The sequence below is a fragment of the Petaurus breviceps genome, unplaced genomic scaffold, assembly GCF_028583685.1.
Source record: "Petaurus breviceps papuanus isolate PSGF00001 unplaced genomic scaffold, PetGlider_PUasm1.0 184, whole genome shotgun sequence".
Lineage (NCBI taxonomy): Eukaryota > Metazoa > Chordata > Mammalia > Diprotodontia > Petauridae > Petaurus > Petaurus breviceps.
The window spans coordinates 11,482,610-11,502,496 of NW_027185793.1; the positions used below are offsets into that span (position 1 = coordinate 11,482,610).

The 19,887-nt window shown below is 38.7% G+C and overlaps 1 pseudogene; it reads left to right on the forward strand.

Moving 5' to 3' along the window:
* Positions 1–8,512: 8,512 nt before the first annotated feature.
* LOC138161214 (large ribosomal subunit protein uL23-like) lies at positions 8,513–8,982 on the forward strand (annotated as a pseudogene).
* The last annotated feature ends 10,905 nt before the right edge of the window (positions 8,983–19,887 follow it).

Genomic DNA, 19,887 nt, shown 5'->3' on the forward strand with positions numbered 1-19,887 from the left:
AAATAACATTTTCACTTTAAGGTAATCAACAAAACACTACCTTTTGTTGTCAGACCTTCAACTATACCTGCCCATGCAGACAAAAAACACGACTGTCAAAACTTTTTTCTCCCAAAATTTCACTGCCCTTAATGGAAAATCACTTAGCATTCTCTCTTAGTAGTTTTAGGTCAAGTGTACTACTTTCACCTTCTGTCATGCCCTGGCAGCCAAGTCATACAAATTACCTTGAAGCTTCTGTAAATTTCAGTGGGACATTTCACAATATTGAAACCGGAGTGGTAGAACTGGTCATCTTTTCCATGAATTTCTCATGCAAAGGTTGGTATTCTCATTATACTCCTATATACTAAATTGTTATATTTCATATATTTTAAAAAATTGTAGTCCCTTCAAGTCACATTAAATGTCCAGGCAAAGTTTGTAACTACACTTTAAAAAATCATTAATTTGCATATAGTAGTATTAAACGTAGTATAAAATAGTAGTATTATTTTCCCAGGCACATAGGTCATATACAGGTAAGCAGTACCTAATACACAAACCAGAATTGTAGACAGTATGGGAAACATATAGAACATATGTGAATATATAGTAAAAAAACACATAAGACAATTATATGTTATGGATGTAGTAGGCTGTAGTGCCAATGCAATATTTATAGCACCAATTGTGACTATAAATATCCCCATATGGTGCTCCATCACAAAATATAGCAGACTCTTCATATACATAACAGAACTGAAACATTTATTTAGACACCAGAAAACCAAATCCCAAAACTAGTAAGCCGATTCCATCATAGTAGTAAAGAACTTATTAAGCCATGACAACACAGACAACAGCATCCTTTAGCCTTCCTACAAACAAATATAAGATCAGTATTCACTCATAAACCTAACTCCTTGCCTGAGCATCTTCTCTCTCCCACCATTTCTCTAGCTCTGACTCCCAGATTCCTATGGGCTCTGCTCCACCCTTCAGCAAACTCCTCCCACCACAGGCTCCATGTAACTACATTCAGCCTATTAGGGAGAAGAGTTTGTTTTCAAATCAGGGAAGATCTTCAAATTACTATTACCATTGCATAGGCCAAGCACAGGAGTAATATACAATACATCACATGTTGGGGATTACATACAAAGTATACATTAAGCACTAGTGGGCACCACCTGGAAATGTAGATAACATCTCTATCCATTTCCCCTAGAGTATTATATGTCAGCCTGGTCACTAACTAGACATTGGGGTATAGGGTATGTTGAGAGAAAACTAGTCCCTCCAATGTGAGGGCTTGCCAAGCCTTTTTCAGGGCTGCTTTTCACCTTTGATGTCCACCTAATTCACCCAGCTTTCACTAGGTTACAAGGCAAGAGGAAGTTATCCCCCAAGAGATCAAGAATGCCTCCATTGGCCATATCTATAAAGGTAAAGGAAATAGATTGTCCTGTGAAAATCACAGGGGAGGGTCTTTCTCTTAGTCATTGCCAGAAAAATTCTTGCCAGAGTCCTCCTTAATAGGCTGATTATTCACCTGAGGGCTAGTATGGCTTCAGAAAGGGCTATGGAATGATTGATATGGTGTGTTGCCCAATAATTCCAAGAGAAATGCCAGAAGCAGAACAGACATCTATATGCAACATTTGATGATCTGAACAAGGCTTTTGATCCTATCAGTGATAAGTGTATGTGGAAAATTATATCAAAATCTGGTTGCCCGGAGAAGCACATCAGTATTGTACTTCAATTTCATGATGGCATGGATCTAGAAATCAAGGGTGGGAACTTGCAGCCTTGAGGTCACATGTGGCCCTCTAGGTCCTCAAGTGTGGCCCTTTGACTGAATTCAAACTTCACAGAACAAATCCTTTTATTAAGGGGATTCATTCTGTGAAGTTTTGATTTAGTCAAACGGCTGTACTTGAGGACCTAGAGGGACACATGTGGCATCAAGTTTACAGGTTCCCCTCCCCTGATCTAGATAATAGACAATGCTCTCACACTCTCTTAGTCACTAGCGGAGTGAAGTAGGGCTATGTACTTGTTCCCATGCTTTTTGGCACAATGTTTTCAGCAATGCTGTCAGACACTTTCAATAGGTGTCCACCAGCATCAAGATCAGCTACCACACTGATGGTAAATTATTTAACTTGAAAAGGCTTCAAACAAAGACTACAAGGGAAGGAGAATTAGCATGTGATTTTTTGTTTGCAGATGATTGTGAATTTAATGCGGCCTCTGAGGCCGAGATGCAAAAAAAGGATGGATCAGTTTTCTGCTGCTTGTGCTAATCTTGTTCTATCAATTAGCAGCAAGGAAATATAGGTGCTCCACCAGCCAGCACACACCCTCCATATGTGAAAGTACAGATTATAAGCAGTGGCGAAATTCTGAACACTATGGATAAGTGCATTAACCTTGGCAGTGCACCTTCCTGAGATGTGTGCACACATAGGCACTGCCAGAGCTAGCTCAGTGTTTGGGAGGCTTGGAAGAAACGTGTGGGAGGGAAGAGTTATTAGGCTGCCTGCCAAACTAAGGGTCGACAGAGTTGCTGTGCTGACCTCATTGTCCTGTGTGTGTGAAACTTGGTCAATACACCATGGACATGCCAGGAAACTGAATCACTTCCATTTGAATTGTCTTAGGAAGACTCTAAAGATCCTCTTGCAAGATAAGGTACCAGACACTGAGATCCTTTCTTGAGCTGATCTGCCAAGCATTCAGTTAAGTTGTTTCAAATATACACCATATATTTTCTCATTATTCTTTCTTCCTTAAAAAAAAAATAATTGTAACCTTTACTTTTTTGTGTTAATGGTCTGACTGTACATGGCTGACTCAGGGATAATTCCCCTACCAACAAGAAACTTCATCTCTATCAACCCACATTGGTGCATAAGCTGTAATTATTTTCATGGTGGTCTTTTTGCAAATATTTATCATCAGTGCTACAATACACAATCAACTCTCCTATGAAATATTTCTTGTTTTCATTGGGCATTTGATAAAACCCTCTCTTTCAATTCAATTTTTTGCTTTTCCAAAGACTACCTGTGTCTCATACTTTAATTTAGCATTAACTTCTCTCTTTGTTTTGGTTTAGAGCAATAATGTGAAGATTGATACATCTCAGCTCTTTTTCCATTATTTCCTCTCATTGGTCACTGGACAAAGATCTCATACTTAGAATACCAATAATCAAGTTAAAGTATATCAACAGTCTAAAAATTGTGGGATTCTTAGAACCCTCTGTCACCTTTCTTGCAATTTTGTCACTGTCACTGCAGAAGAAGGGAATCAGCACAAGACTAAGGACTATTTTAAATTTTTCATTGTTCTGTGGGTTGTAATGGTAAGAAAAAAAATATCACCAGGTGACCAATGATGTGACATTCTTTAGTAGTACCTAGGGTGGTTCTTGGGAAGTCCCCTTGGTCTGATGCTAGGGTCATAATCAAAGACTTTACCTTATAGTAGAATTTTACTGAGCTTATACTCCACTGGCATAACCTTTAAGAAACCAGGGTCACTGCCTCTTTTAAAGTTACTTATGGTCAGCTTAGTTTTCAGGCTTCCATGCTATTTTGTTAACTCGTGTTGAATTTACATTGCTATCATACACCTTTGGCCCTACATGTTTTTCTCTGTGGAAAGCTAACTAGTTCACAAGAGAAACAAGTCTGTGGTCCAATTAGCACCAAGTTGTACAACTAATTGGGTTAACTTAAGTGTTCATAATTCTACAAAGACCACTGAGAGAGAAAAAAACTCCATAATAATACTATATGGTTAAGAAGATTAAGCATGAAACATTTTGACTAGATGACCAAGAAAACTTTGGAAAATAAAATGTATGAAATACAACTGAGGAAATCTATAATGAATCTATATGGACCTTGTTTTGGCTTGAGACAGAGTTAAAATTAAATTGTCTAGGAGCATGCACTACAAAGGAATAGCCTCTACAACCAGAAAACTTGCAGTGACTGTAAGTTTATCAAACAGAGGTGACAATTCTTGAGCACTTCATAAAAGAAGAAATTTCAATATTCTGAAGGCACTGAAAGCATTTGTAGTTTTATAATGTAATTTGAAAGCTTGAATTATTCCTACACATCTGCCACTCAAAAGACTTTTTTAACTTTTACCTCAGGTCTTAAAAAAAAGTTCTATTTCCACTACGAGGAAATTAGAAGTAAGGAGACATCTCTGATAAATATCAGCTCCCAAAGCAAATCTTTCTATGCAAGCAGATATAAGGTAGAATTGTTCGAGCAGGGCTCAACAAAAAGCTGGGGATTATTTATCTAAACTGAGAATGAGTTGATGTTGCTTGATGACGTAAGAGCTTCTAGGAATAAAATTTCAGTTGGAAAATCTTAAAGCTGGCTATTAATAAGCTTATTATTTTAAACCTCATAGGAATCTGCCTTGATAATATTCTTATTGGTTCTTTCCACTAACTTCCTCATTTTATTGCTATGTGCATAATGACATCCTTTAGTATAACCAAGAGAGTTTTTGATGTTGGAATTCGCAATGACTCATGCTCTGCTTTAGCAACTCGAAGGAATTATGACAAGCTTCTCTCAATTTTACATTTATAATCCCCTTCTAGGCATATAATTTCATTTACAAGTTGTTATTGTTCTACTAAACTTTTCCATCCAATAACATAGTACAAAGCAATGATTGTTTCCCCACATACAGTATTTAGGTTTCAAACACATGATATAGACTTTGCAGAAAACTCTGAAGCTGAGTTTTGGGATTTGAAGACAACACACTTGAAAGATAAAGAAATGAAAAGGGCTAAAGTACAGAAATGACAAAAATCTACCTGAGCTTTTCGTTAAGTGGTAAAAAAAAAAAGATGAGAGAAGAAAATCAAGTCAAGTAATTCAATGGATAGAACATTGGTTCTGGGGCCAGGAAGACCTAAGTAGTTACTTACTAGCTCTTACTATCTGTGTACCTCTGAGCACCCTAACTCAGGGTTGTTATGAAGTTCAAATGAGATATTTGTAACGCATTATCCAAACCTTAGGTGTTATACAAATGCTATTGTTTTTCTTAGAATCTGGGTGCCTCAGGTCTAGATTAATAGAACAGAATACCTGTTAAAAATAGCAAGAGGGAACGTCTGGACCACCTGTAAAGAAGAAATGAGTGATGATTTGAGGGTGAGAATTTATGAAGTATCAGATAATAGAAGTTATTAGGATAATAACAATTAAATGATTTTACATTTTAAAAGAACGTGGATATTTATTTACCCATTTCTACCTTCACTGCCTACACCCATCCCTCCATAAAATATATACATGTATATATTCTTACCCCATAATTCATGCTTGGATTGGATTTGTGACCTTATTTATGAAGATATTCTCTATAGCAGTATAGATTGCAACCACCCTGGACTTTGATATCTTGTGTGATAATTGTCCATGTCTTTCTATAAACTCTCTATAAAGAATGGATACACCCAAGTATTTGGAAGACTTACTGTTTGTTTGTTATTTTAATTATCCCCATGGGTACTAATGTAGTAAGCACTGAGACTGTAAATCTATTATTTCTTACTATGTGCTCAACTCTCATCATCCACCTCTGAAAGGCCTTAGGAAAGTTCCAAAAGCTGTATTCTTTCCCAAACTCACCCTTCCAAACCTTTCCAATAGCAGACACCTCCCTCTTGTTTCTTTTTATCTAACCTGTTTCCTGATTTTTGCCTCATATTAAAAAATGTATATAGTTATGAAGGTTTGTATTGCCTGTTTATATACTTTGTCTGTTCTGATAATAGTAATGATAACTAGCATTTTTTAAGATTTTCAAAATACTTTACAAATATTACCTCATTTTATCCTTACAACAATCCTGTGAAATAGGTGCTTTTATAAACCCTATTTTGGTGATGAGGAAACTGAGGCAGGGAGAGGTTTTTTTTTTTTTTAAAGCAATCAGGGTTAAGTAACTTGCTCAAGGTTACACAGCCAGTTATTTCTGGGTGTGGTGCTGAGTATCTGAGGCTGGATTTGATCCAGGTCATCCCGACACTGGAGCCGGTGCTCTTACTTGCTGAGCCACCTGGCCGCCCCTAAGCAATTGGGGTTAAGTAACTTGCTCAAGGTTATATGGCCAGGTGTTTCTGGGTGGGTGCTAAGTGTCTGAGCCTGGGATTTGATCTCCAGGTCTTCTCAACACTGGAGCCAGTGCTCTTACTCGCTGTGCCACCTGGCCGCCCCTGGCAGGGAGAGTTTTAAAGTTACTTCCCTATGAGCACACAGCCAGTAAATATCCAAGGCTGGAATTGAAGTCAGATTTTCCTGACTCCAGGTCTAATATTTTATCCATTTGCCACCTAGATGCCTAAGAAAAAGGGAATGGAGGAAGACAGAAGTCAGGTGAAAACGCACAAAATTTAAATTAGGGGCAAAGAACTAAACTTCTGCCAAAGTATTAGGAATTTTCTTAACTAGGGGGTTCTGAGTTACTATGATTTTACTTTTAACTTTTTTGGCTAACAAAACTACAGAAAATGACCACAAGGTCCAGGAGGGCATTATATTGAACCTCAGGATGTGACTGATTTAATCTCTAGCACAAAAAAATCCTATCTAAAGAAATAAAAGAGTTCTAAAGAGGGCTATTGTTGTGATAGTTACTGACTGAGATACAGAAATAATATATTTTGTTTCTCTTTTGCCTCAATCCTCCATTTCAGGATGGGTGAATGTAGAGAAGACGGGGGCAGTTAAGTGGGGAATGGGTCCCTACTCCCAGAAGAGCACAAAAGGTAATCTTCAATTCAGTATCACCAGCAAACACCCATTTCTATGTGTCTTATGGGCACTAACAAGCTCTGGATTGTTCTTTCTTTGTGTATCTGTTCCTGGTTCCTGGTCTTTTTTCATGCTTCTGGATTACAAGAAGTTGCAGACCGCTCAGCCTATAGCCAGCTCATAGTGGGATAACATAAAGGCCCAGGCTGGTATGCTGTCTTGGCTCCAACCTCCACATCTCCACAGTCCTCTAGGTCAAAGTCCTCTCTTCCTCCTCAGTAAGGGGGACTTCATTACTCTGCCCAGACCAATCAGATATGGAAAACCTCTAGATGAAAAGGACCAGTGAACTCCAACTCTTAGATCTCTGATCTTCTTGGTATCTGGAAGGATCTACACATGTAACAAGTGTCCTCCGGCTCTCTCTTCCAGATCCAGGCTTGATACACTATAAGAGGCTGGAATATTTCTTCTCTAAGGTCATCAGTTTGAGCCTCTACAAACTGCATTCCCCCATTGTTAAGGGCCAGTTACTAGTTCTCTAGTTCCATTAAATATCAATTAGCTTTGATAAGGGATGTTTACAATAAAGATATTGCAAGACCTAACACAAAAGCATTTATTCTAATACCTCGAGGAGCATACCCTTCAATATGCCACCTCATTTTGTGGGGGAGTAGGCTCAAAACTTGGCTCCTTGCACAGTTGCTACATGGCATTAGTCCCACCAAGTTCATATCTAAATGTGGTATGATGGCTAGGTAAGTCCTTTTGCTGTGCAGGGTTTGGGAAGGAAGGAAGGAAAGAAGGAAGGAAGGAGAAGGGGAAGGAATTAAGCATTTATGAAATATTTGCTATGAGCCAGGAAATAGGAAATAGAAAAAAAAAGCAAAGAGAAGACAACCTTTGCCCTCATTATAACATAGAAAGACAATAAACAAAAGGGAACTGGAAAGCTGGGAGAAGGAATGAGAGAGAATGAAAATATTTTAGCTAGAGGAATGGTTTTGAAGTCCAGAGGAAGTCAGGAATAGAACTGGAAGAAGAATGAAGGAAGGCCTGTGTAAAGCCTCTCTACATAATTAAAAGTTCCAGGAGGAATTCACTAGTAGGAGAAGGGGGATGGCCTTGGTGGAGGAATATTTCTTGGTGAGTGGATCTCAGAGATGGTAGGTTGTTCCAGGGTGAGGGCATTGAACAAAGATGATTCTTGAAGATTGGTCCTTGCTTCTCCTAACACTGATATTTTGAAAAAAATACCAGCCTTGATTCTAATTCCTGGATTTTGTGGTTTGTTCTCCCTACCTTTGAAACTCTCAATGTTGGAGACTCTACTCCCTTCACCTAGAACAGAAAAGGAAATAGGAAAAAGCCAGACACTGGATAACTCTGTGCATGGAGGTAAGCAAAGTTTAAGAAGACTGGAAAGGTAGAAGGGGGCTAGTTTCTAGAGGGCATTGAATGACAGAGGATTTTATATTTTGTCCTGGAGGTGATTGGGAGTCACTGGAGTTAATTGAACTGAGAGATGACATGGTTAGACTTGTGCTTAAGGTAAATCAATTTGATTTCTGAGTGGCAAGAGTAAAGTGGGGAGAGACTTACCTAGAGTGGCAAGGAGACCAACCAGAGGGTTTTTGCAATAGTATAAGTGTGAAGTGATAAAGGTCTGCACCAGGGAAAGGATATGTATAGAAGAAATATTACCCCTTTCCCCCAAGATGACGCTGAAGGCTAAGAAGGAAGCTGTTGTCCTCCCAAGACAGAAGCCAAGTCCAAGTCTCTGAAGGCCAAAAAGGAGGTGCTAAATGGTGTCCATACCCACAAAAAGAAGAAGATCCGAACATCCCCCAACTTCCCACGACCCAAAACACTAAGACTTCGAAGGCAGCCCAAATACCCTCGGAACAGCGCCCCTCGCAGAAACAAGCTCGATCACTATGCCATCATTAAGTTTCCTTTGACCACTGAGTCTGCTATGAAGAAGAGTGAGGATAACAACACCCTAGTCTTCATTGTGGACGTCAAGGCCAACAAGCATCAGATCAAGCAGGCCATAAAGAAGCTGTAAGGCATCGATGTGGCCAAGGTCAACACACTGATCCGGCCTGATGGAGAGAAGAAGACCTATGTCCATCTTGCTCCAGACTACGATGCTTTAGATGTTGCCAACAAAATTGGAATCATCTAACTTACTGGGTCTAGCTGTGTCCCATTCCACCTACAACAAAAAGTTTTCCAGAATAAAAAAAAAAAGAAACATAACAAAGTTAGAAACAACAAGAGTTGACAATGGATTGCACAGGGGGAGAGTTGAGAATGACATCTAGGTGATTGGGAGGGTGGTACAACAGTGAATGTTTTGAGACTTTCCTGGAGGGCACTGGGGAAGCAAGTAAAAGGACATTGCTATGCCTCCCAGAGCCCCCAGAGGACTGTGCTGAACTGGGGACAAGCACTGTATTCATATCCTAAATTGCTCTACCACATGTGTGGGAGCAGCCTCTTTCATTGGCTGCTTAGCTAGAACAGGCTGCATCTTTAAAAACTTCTAGCCTAAGACAGTCTCTCTTTCCTGGAGTGTTCTGAGGGTGAAGGTCTCTTTCACCACAAGGAGGTCACTATGGTTTGAGCCCCATGCTCTGGGGACACCACTACCTGTGCCTACATTTGCAAAGGACAAACAAAAGAACAAACCCCCAAGCTCATTTCTTGAGGCCATGGGGCCTAGAGGTGTGTGGAAGGGCACCCAGAAGGTGCTTCTGTTTTGGGTGAACAGAACTTCACCTATTGAATGCTTTTGGAAAGAAAGACTGTCCTAGTCTGGTGCTCTGTCTAAGAAGTCAAAGAAGTTACTCTTACCCTTGTAGTAAGAAGGGAGTGCAGGATGTCTTCTTCCAGAAGCAAATCCCTAACATCTCCCACATGGACACTTCCATCTTAGATGATTTGGGCATGCTCAGCAAAGCACCATTACACACACATTGTCAGATTTTTTTTTTGATGAATTGATCAGTTCTGGTGATTTTTTTTCTCTTTTTCTTAAAAAAAAAAGTTCTTTGTTATATTGGACGGTTCCCTGGAAGAAGGGAGGGGAAGATACACAAGGGGAAATTTATATTACAAAAAACAAAAGATATCAATAAATTTACTTAAAAAAAAAAACAGACAGAAGTCTTTCTAATAGTAAAGGAAGGTGGATGGTGGCAGCACTCATGGTGGCCACTAACGCAGCATGGGCCGGGCCCAGGACCTGGGCTCTGCGGGGTTCCCTGCCGCTCGTGGTGATTCTCGGGCCCACAGGCATGGGCAAGTCCAAGCTGGTGCTGCAGCTGGGCCAGTGGCTCGGCGGTGAGATCATCAGTGCCAACTCCATGCAGGGTGGAGGTCCCGGGGTGTGCGACCAGCTTGCCAGAGCATGTGGAGACTTCAGAGAAGGAATCCAACTAATACCTTCTGCAGCTGAAGAAACCTCAGCGATTGGGACGAAGCTCCCATCTGGTAACAGAGTCTTACTTTGGCAAAAAGCCCAAAAGTCAAGCAATTGAGTGGCAACATGAGCAAATGAGGGAAGCAAAGCAAGCAGAGCAACCCGACTTTACACTCCTATTTTGGGGACAAAAAGGATCAAAGCATAGAACAGGAGGAAGACAACAAAGTCAGAACTCCTGCACCAAAAGCTTCCAAGAAAAATACGAGCTGGTTACAGGCCACAGAGAAGCTTAAAAAGGATTTTGAAAACCAAATAAGAGAAGTGGAGGAAAAATGGGGAAGAGAAATGAGAATGATGCAAGAAAATTATGAAATGTGAGTCAACAACCTGACTGAGGAAAATAACACCTTAAAAATAGACTAACTCAAATGGCAAAAGAGGCTCAAAAAGCCAATGAGGAGAAGAATGCCTTAAAAAGCTTGAATTTGCCAGATGGAAAAAGAATCTCAAAAGCTCACTGAAGAGAATCATTCCTTCAGAATTAGATTGGAACAAATAGAAGCTAGTGACTTTATGAGAAATCAAGATACTATTAAACAGATCCAAACAAATGAAAAAATAGAAGGTAATGTGAAATACCTCATTGGAAAAACCACTGACCTGGAAAATCGATCCAAGAGAGATAATTTAAAAATTATTGGACTACCTGAAAGCCATGATCAAAAAAAGAATCTAGAAATCATCCTTCAAGAAATTCTCAAGGAAAATTTCCCTGATGTCTTAGAACCAGAGGGCAAAATAGAGGTTGAAAGAATCCACCCATCACCTCCTGAAAAAGATCCCAAAAACAAAACTCCTAGGAATATTATAGCCAGGTTCCGGAATTCCCAGATCAAGGAGAAAATATTACAAGCAGCCAAGAAGAAACAATTTGAATATTGTGGAAACACAATCAGGATAACACAGAATCTGGCAGCTTCTACACTGAGGGATCGAAGGGCTTGGAATTTGATATTCCAGAGGTCAAAGGAGCTGGGATTAAAACCAAGAATCACCTACCCAGCAATACTGAGTATCATGTTTTAGGGGAAAATATGGTCATTCAGTAGAATAGAGGACTTTCAAGCATTCTTGATGAAAAAACCAGAGTTAAATAGAAAATTTGACATTCAGATACAAGAAACAAGAGAAGCATGAGAAGGTGAACAGGGAAAAGAAATCATAAGGAACTTATCAAAGTTGAACTATTTACATTCCTACATGGAAAAACAATAATTGTAACTTATCAAATTTTTCTCAGTATGAGAATAGTTGAAGGGACTAGAAATGTGTGTGTATATATATATATATATATATATATATATATATATGTGTGTGTGTGTGTGTGTGTGTGTGTGTGTGTAGACACATATATACATATATGTCTATATAGGAGGGTATATGGGCATATGAATATATATATGAATGTGTGTGTGTATGTGTACAGGTATACATAGAGGGCACAGGACCAATTGAATAAGAAGGGATGATACTTAAAAGGTGAAATTAAGAGGTGAGAGGAATATAATGAGAGGAGATGGGGAGAGACAGAATGGGGTAAACTATCTTGTTTAGAGGAGGCAAGGGAAAATGGTTACAATGGAGGGGAAGAACAAGAAGGCAAAAGGGAATGGGTTAACCTTATTCTCATTGAATTTGGCCTAGGGAGGGAATGACATGCACACTAAATAGGGTATGTCACCCTACAGGAGAGTAGGGGGGAAGGGGATGAGAGGGGGGATGATGGAAGGTAGGGCAGGCTGGGGGGGAGGGAAGTTGGAAGCACCCACTTTTGAAAAGGGACAGGATCAAAGTAGAGAACAGAACAAGTGGGAGGTGGGATAGGAGGGAGGGAAATATAGTCAGTCTTTTACAATATATCCATTATGAAATGTTTTACATAGCTATACATGTATAACATATACTGAATTGCTTATCTTCCCACTAAGGGTGGGTGACAAGGGAGGAAGGGAATGGATCGGGAATTCAAAGTTTTAAAATCAAATGTTTAAAATATGTGTGTGTATACTATTATTACTATTATTTTACATGTAACTGGGAAATAATACACACAGGCACTGGGGCATATAGATCCACCGTGCCCTACTGGAAAGTCAGAGGGGGTATGGGAGAAGATATGGGAGAGAACATATTGGAGGGTGGATATCCAGTGGGATCGCTATTTTGGGGTGTTGGGTAGGGGAAAAATGGGGAGAAAATTTGCAACTCAAAATCTTGCAGAAATGAATGTTGTAAACTAGAAGTTAATAAAGCATTTGATTAAAAACCAAAAAAAATAGTAAAGGGAACAGATCCTCAAACTGTGTTGAAAGTATGCCTACATGTGAGAAAGGAATTTCATTGTTCTGCTTCCACAGCACAATTTGGGGGAACCACCAATGCCTTGTGCTTCCCCTTACTCAATTTATGGTTAAGGCACATCCTCTCTGAAATAGGAACTAGAGGCTGAGAGTTCAACCAAAGGAGAAAGTTCTCCTGCATCTTCGAACACCTACCGTAATAACCTTCACGCATATTAATTTACACATCCATGCATAGATTATCCCTCTGTTTTTTTGAACATGGGATCCATGTTCAGGAGGAGAACATGTTAGGGAGTAATGTGTAATGGGTAGGTCAGAAAGATTGTAACCTAGAAGATCTGGGTCTAATCCCAGCTCTGAAGGGAGGGACCAAGAACTAACCCATGAAAAGCTCATTCTAGCTTCTTTATATATGCATGTATCCCTATGGGGTACCATGCATCTGCTCTGGAGTGTAAATAAAAGCACACTTCACTCATTTCAGTTCAAGTTTCATTTCTTAAAGGAGAATAGAAATCTGCCAAGGAGTGACTGAACGCCATTTCTAACATACACATATCTCCTAGCTTACTCAGTTTTCTATGACTCTTTTCTTTAATGTTGGTCTTCTCAGAAGTCTTCGAAAATATATAAAATAAACAAAAGTTTTTAAGATTGTAAATGAACTAGAATTAAGCAAGAACTTAAAAATAAAATGAAAAAAAAAATCAGTGCAGTAGATTAATTTAGCAAGTACTTTACAGAAAAGCCACTGCATCTAGGATGCTTGTCAAAATCTATGCCAAAGTATTAAAGGCAATATATGATATGTAAACTGGAATTATAGTTTCCAAGATGCTCAGCTGCCTTGGTTTGGTAGGATCAATATCCTAATGTCCTATTTTACACAGACTAAACTAGCTTTTCTTTAAAAGGTATTAAAACCATCTCTGAGATTTAATTTGACCAAGGAGATTAAGACTAGAACTATTGACTGAACTTCCTGGTGGACTAAGTGCAAAAGCCAGAGAACAAGAAGTCAGTAGCTCCTTCCTTAGGCTTCTGATCAGCGGAACAGCATGCTCAACAAACTGTGCCCAACTGAATAAACAGTGGAACTTTGTTGAATATTCTTTCCCTGCTCTGGCTAAGTGAATCTCCTTTTGTTAGATGGTCTATGAATGACTCATTTTGTAACCCTCACAAATCTGAATCAGGCCCAGATGAGGGATCTCCATTTTTTCCCCAAATTTTGCAGCATTAGTTTTCACTTTGTTATAAATAGGTTTTGTCACATTTCTTTTCATTACCCATATAATTAAAAGATAATTACAGGGGTGGCTAGGTGGCACAGTGAAAAGATCACTGGCCCTGGAGTCAGGAGGACCTGAGTTCAAATCTAGCCTCAAATACTTAACACTTATTAGCCATGTGACCTTGGTCAAGTCACTTAACCCCAATTTCCCTACCTTCCCCCCTCCAAAAAAGCAAAAAAAAAAATATAATTACAATGGAATAAAGAACATAGAAGTTCAGCAATAATATCCACAAAATAGTCATAGAACAGCTATCTTTGTTAATGAAGTATGAATTTTATTATATATGTACTTTATGTCCTTTAACATGTACTTATACATGTACTTTAACATGAAAAAGTACAACAGGTACTTTATGCAATAACTATCCTTAAACTTAAATTGTATATTTAAATTAAAAATCAAATTGCATGGCAAACTTAAAATTTAGGAAATCCTATCGTTGTCCTGGATTTTCATTTTTTTTTTGGTTGTTATTGATTTTGTTTTGTTTTTGAGGATGGTCAAAGTGCCAGACCTCAGATCATATTTTCTAATGTAATAATATCTTGTAATGCAAAGAATCTTTTGGTAGTGTCAACAATTAATACCTTTATTTATCTACTTTATTAATTTGGTTTTTCATGTCTCAACGCTTTAAAGTGGAAAATATTTATGCTGTTGGTGATTATTATCTTCATAAATATATAGCTAGAAAATGTTTCCAGGAATTTATTTTTTTGCTTTTTGTAGGGCAGTTGGGGTTAAGTAACTTGCCCACGGTCGCACAGCTAGTTTTTGTGTTAAGTGTCTGAGGCCAGATTTGAACTCAGGTCCTCCTGACTCCAGGGCCTGTGCTCTACTCACTGTACCACCTAGCTGCCCCTCTAAGAAATTTTATAGGTATATTCTAGTAAGTCAGATTTTAGTTATCACTACTTATTGAATTAGCAAAAGATTCTTCAACTGATTTTTCTTGTGTAGATTTTTAAACTGAACTCTTTTTATGCTTGTGCTATGTAGGCTCTGTAGAATTCTAGGACTAGATGCTATCTAGTTTTGTGGGGTACAGTATACTAGTAGCATCCTTCTCTGTACTGTGACATTCTGACATTACTTCATTCTCAAGTTTTGCCTCTTGGGCTGAGATAATGGTAGATGGAGGGCAATGATGTACAACAGAGGAGTATAACCTACCTTGGAGGGACACAATATCAAGCCTGTCCATGCCTGTCCTCCACAAATAGGTTGCATACCACATTGAGGTTAGCCTCGAGAACATTGAAACAGTATTCCACTTCAGCTTGAGTTTATGAGAACACACCCAGTTCTTGACCCTGGTGAAAAGTTTCTCTGGACCCTAGAGACATCTTCCTGTTCTGTTTGCCCATGCAGCTATGACCTAGAGAATCACATATCCTTCTCCTTTTCATGGGGTGAGAAATATTTTAAAATTTAGTTACTGAACTTATTTCTTATCTTTGGATTGTGAGATGAAAAAGAAAACAGAAAGGGTAGCTAACTTTGGTAGGGATTGGATCTAAGGTTTGAATGGAATGGTGAGCCTATGTCTCTTAGGAGTTGCACTTAAGCCTTTATTGTTTTTACTTTAATCCAAATAAATTTTTACATTAAGAATGGTATTTGAATAGATCAGTTGTGCTGGGTTTTTTTTGTTTGTTTTAAAATACCATTTGTTAAATGGAATGGCATTCTGGAAGGGAGGCAGGTAGGGATTTTAGGGATAACTATGATGTTGTAAGAAATAGTACATGTTCTTTGTTTTACTTTCATAATAAAAACAAAATGAACCATGCCAAAAAAAAAAAAGGTGCTTGATACCTAAGAGGGAAAGGGGAGACTAGTTAAATTGGAGTGTGAGTCAAGAGATTTGATTGGGACACAAAACTAGTTGATTTCAGAACCCCAGTATTGCTTAATGTTCACCACTGGGTAAATGACAACCATCTATCTTTAGGGTACTTACTGAAAGGAAGAGGTATTTTGGTTAATAATTTCAGTGAAAAGTCATGTGATCATATAAATACCACATACACAAATGAAAATCACAATTATCCCCCATACAAAAGTTTTGGAGATTCAAAGAAACACTTCACAAAATTTACCAAATATTTCTACTTGTTTCACTTTAACATGCTCATTACAGAGACTTTCTCAACACATAAGAAAGGGCAAAGACAATGAAAATTAGCTTCCATTTTGGATAGATGGTCTATACGGGTCTATACTGAACTTTCCAAACTACATGGAACGTTCCCCATAGAAATTTGGGACCTGGGAGAAACTGGGCATTGTCCCTCTGTAAGATGATAAAACTGTCCTGGGTGGAAACTCTTTCTTTATTTTTTCAGTACATAAAGCCATCCAAATGGCTGAGCGAAATGTATCCTTGTCTACATAAAGCATACAAAATTCTCAAAAGATCCTTGTATCAGAGGCAAATTTTCTTTGGGGCTTTATTCCAAAAGTCACCCAAAATTCCTTCCGCAGATTCTAGCCAAAGCAAGGGTAATCCATATGGAATTATAAATTAACCCAACAGGACAGGAAAACAAGGAGGGTCAGAGAAGCATCAAGAATGGCAACTATTTGTTGATCTAAACACAGGCGTTCTTACCCTGAGAAGTTGCTGGGCATTTGCTCTCACAAAAAAAGGCAAGTAGGGTAGATCTGTTTAAATGTAAAAAAGATACTAATTTAATGCAGATAACTATACCCAAATTCAAACTCAAAATAAAATTTAGTTATGGTTCCAAGTGCCTTTTACCTTAAACAACAAACCTCACCAATCACAGCTTAGAGTCAGTTATAATTATTTCTATTCTCTTGTAGCTGCAATAAGCAACAAAGATCTATCAGGTCTCACAAATGTAAGGAATTCCATTTACCATCTTTCCTTCTGAAATCCAAAAGCCAATTGACAGAAATTCCTTTTAATCCTTGCAACTTCTTAGCAAGTTGGGTTCACTTAAAAACTACATGACTAAAACCAAGTTCCTCTCCCAGGCTGAATGACCTTGCCTAGTAGGGATAGTTTCTAGGGGATTTGGCAGTTTTACAACATAAGGAAAATGTATGTGAATTCTAAGCAGGAGAGACTGGGGGAAAGGCTAATAATGATGCCCCGGCTTAACCAATTCTCATAAATGCAGGAGGACTGTTCTGAATGGGCAGAACTAGTCAGAATAAAGTTTTCATCCAGTCTCCTCTTTTCCACATACAGCAATCAATTAAAAATTTTAGGTTTTAGCATTAAAACAGTAGCCCAAATAACTTACTTAACAATCTTACAATTTTAAACAATCTTAACTGAAACTTCCTTTTAAACAAAAACAGACTTGGAAACTTATGATTTCCCAAATTACAATACTGCAAAACTTTAAGAGAAACTGCTTCTCATACAACATAGATAATATAGCCGTTTACCAGTAACAATATCATAAACAATTATCATGTTCTTAAATTTGTACTTTGAAATAAAACCAAATGAATTACCAATCTGGTGACCTTAAAACTCCAGTTTTTGAAGTTACACAGAACTAAAATTTTCTTGGTACTACACAACCAATCAACTTATCACTAGAAATCAATTACATTCTGGAATCTCACATAGATGGTGAATGTGATGATCCATAAACCTTCAATTAGCAGCTTGGAACAATAACAAGCTACACCTATGAATCCTTCACAAAAGTATCTATAAACATTCCAGGTTAGGCAACTATTATCTCCCCCTTGTATAGTGTCCCACTGCCCCCATGAATACTTCAATACCCTATCTCTAGGTTAACTCCTTAGTAATTATCCACATACTGAGTCTCTGTTAGCTTTAGTTCCCAGACATCAATCTTGTCAAATATGACACTGATAGGTGGCAGACTGGACACTTCTCCATCAGCTGACTTAGTGATGTTTCAAGCCTAAAACCACACCTCCAGGTAGCCCCTTCCCCGCTTTGGCTATTTCCCAGTGAATTATGGGCAATACCCCTATGCAATTGCCATTAAAAGTCCATGTTCCTTTAAACACTGGCTCCACCTTAACTCCTCCCTAATCCCACCCTCTTCTCACCTGGTCAGCATAATTGACATCCAATGAATAGCCTTAACTCCTTAAAAGCTATGCCTGTGTCTTCTTTAAGCTTGCAGGTTCCCTAAGAACTCTTGCCCACTGTACAGCCTAACAATAAACTGGCAGGTCCCCTAAGGACCCTTGCCTTCTGTAAAGCGTACAATAAACTTTTGCAACTCTGACTCCAAGTTGGCTTGGGCTGAATATTTTCCAGACTGAATTGCAGGCTTTCTGGTCTTAGATAAAGATCAGAGTTCCTGCTGAACCTATTACCCTCCCTCATCAGCCCCATGGTTTCCTAGTGGCTCTGAGATCAGAGGACCTAATTGAGAAGCAGTGGGAGAGGCTTTAGTTAGTTACTTTAAGGAGAATGGACAGGAAAGTGACTCTGGTTCCAAATTTGCAATTTATAATGTCATTAAAGTATGCCTAGCAGACAAAACAGGCCTTAAAGAAATATTGTCATGGGTGAGAGTGAAGGCAGAGATCAGGAAGAGACTCCACCTTATGAATTTGTGGGAAAAAGACCCCTAGAAAATACCAAACCTCTTAACCTCAGCCCAAGTCCACCCTATAATCCCGCATGGGGAACAGAAAAGGCTGGGAAGCCTAATGGCAGTCCCACTGTAGTTTCAGAATTATATACACCTTTTCAAAAACTCATGAAAGAAGAAGGACAGTCATTAAGAGAAATGGGATTTAAAGGCTGCAATTTGTTGGCATACCCTGTTATAGTAGATGTCCAGGGCAATAGAACATGACAAAAATTGAATATAAAATACGTTAAGGAGATAAAAAAGGCTGTACAGGAGTATGGGACAACAGCTTCTTATATGGTGTCATTATTGGAAAATTTAGCAGCCACAGCTTTGACACCATATGATTGGAGGCAAACAGCTAAAATATGCCTAACCCCAGGGGACTACTTACAGTGGGAAGCTAATTATAAGGAAAAATGTCATAGCAAGCTATATGATCTCATGTTGGCAGAAGGACTTAACGCACCCGGTATTTCCATGCTTTTGGATGACAGACCTAATACATTGCCCAACACAAAAATGGACTATTCAGTGGCAGTATATAGTACTATTCAAGACTGTGCCATACATGCATGAATAGAGTTTTGGTCAAGCAGGAAAAATTTCACAAATATCATACAGGGACCTGAGGAATCATTTCCTGATTTTGTGGCAAAAATTCAACAAGCAGCTGAGTGTACCTTAGGAAGTATTGTGGGATTGGAAGAATTTGTAAGACAAATAGCTAGAAAGAATTGCAATTTAGATCATAAGAAAGCTCTTTTGGCACTTCCTGCTGACACTTCCTTGGATCAATTAATTTAGAAAATCTATGGAGGCAAAGTCTATGGTCTTTCAAGCACAAATTATAGCAGAAGCGCAAGCAGCCACTAATAGGCAAAATAAGAATTGTTATAAATGTGGCAAAGTGGGTCATTTCAAAAGGGAATGTCAAGTGGGCAGCAGTAATAGTGAATTATGACCAAAATCAAAATGCCCTAAATGTCATAAGGGTTTTCACTGGGCTTCAGAATGTAGATTTAGAAATTTGGGAAATGGCCTCAAGGGCCAATTCCCAGGCCCACAAAAATCAGCAGGGACTTATGTTCTGTTCGGCACTCCAAAAGCTCAGGAGGGGTAGCAGCTTTGGATTCCTCCACCTCTGAAGTAACTGCTGTTATCTTACAGCCTGAGGTTAAATTTTTAAACATTTACCCAGGCCAGGAGAGAGAAGTGTTTTTTAGGAGTTCTTCTCCTGCTCCTGCCACGGGGGTACTTTCTTTTACCTTAGAAGGAGAATACATGGATATACAATTCACTCCAATCTATGTGGAGAAAAAGGACTGGGAGGATTATAATAAGATTAAAATTAAAATTATGAATCCCAGTAATTCCGTGATCCAATTAAAATAGGAA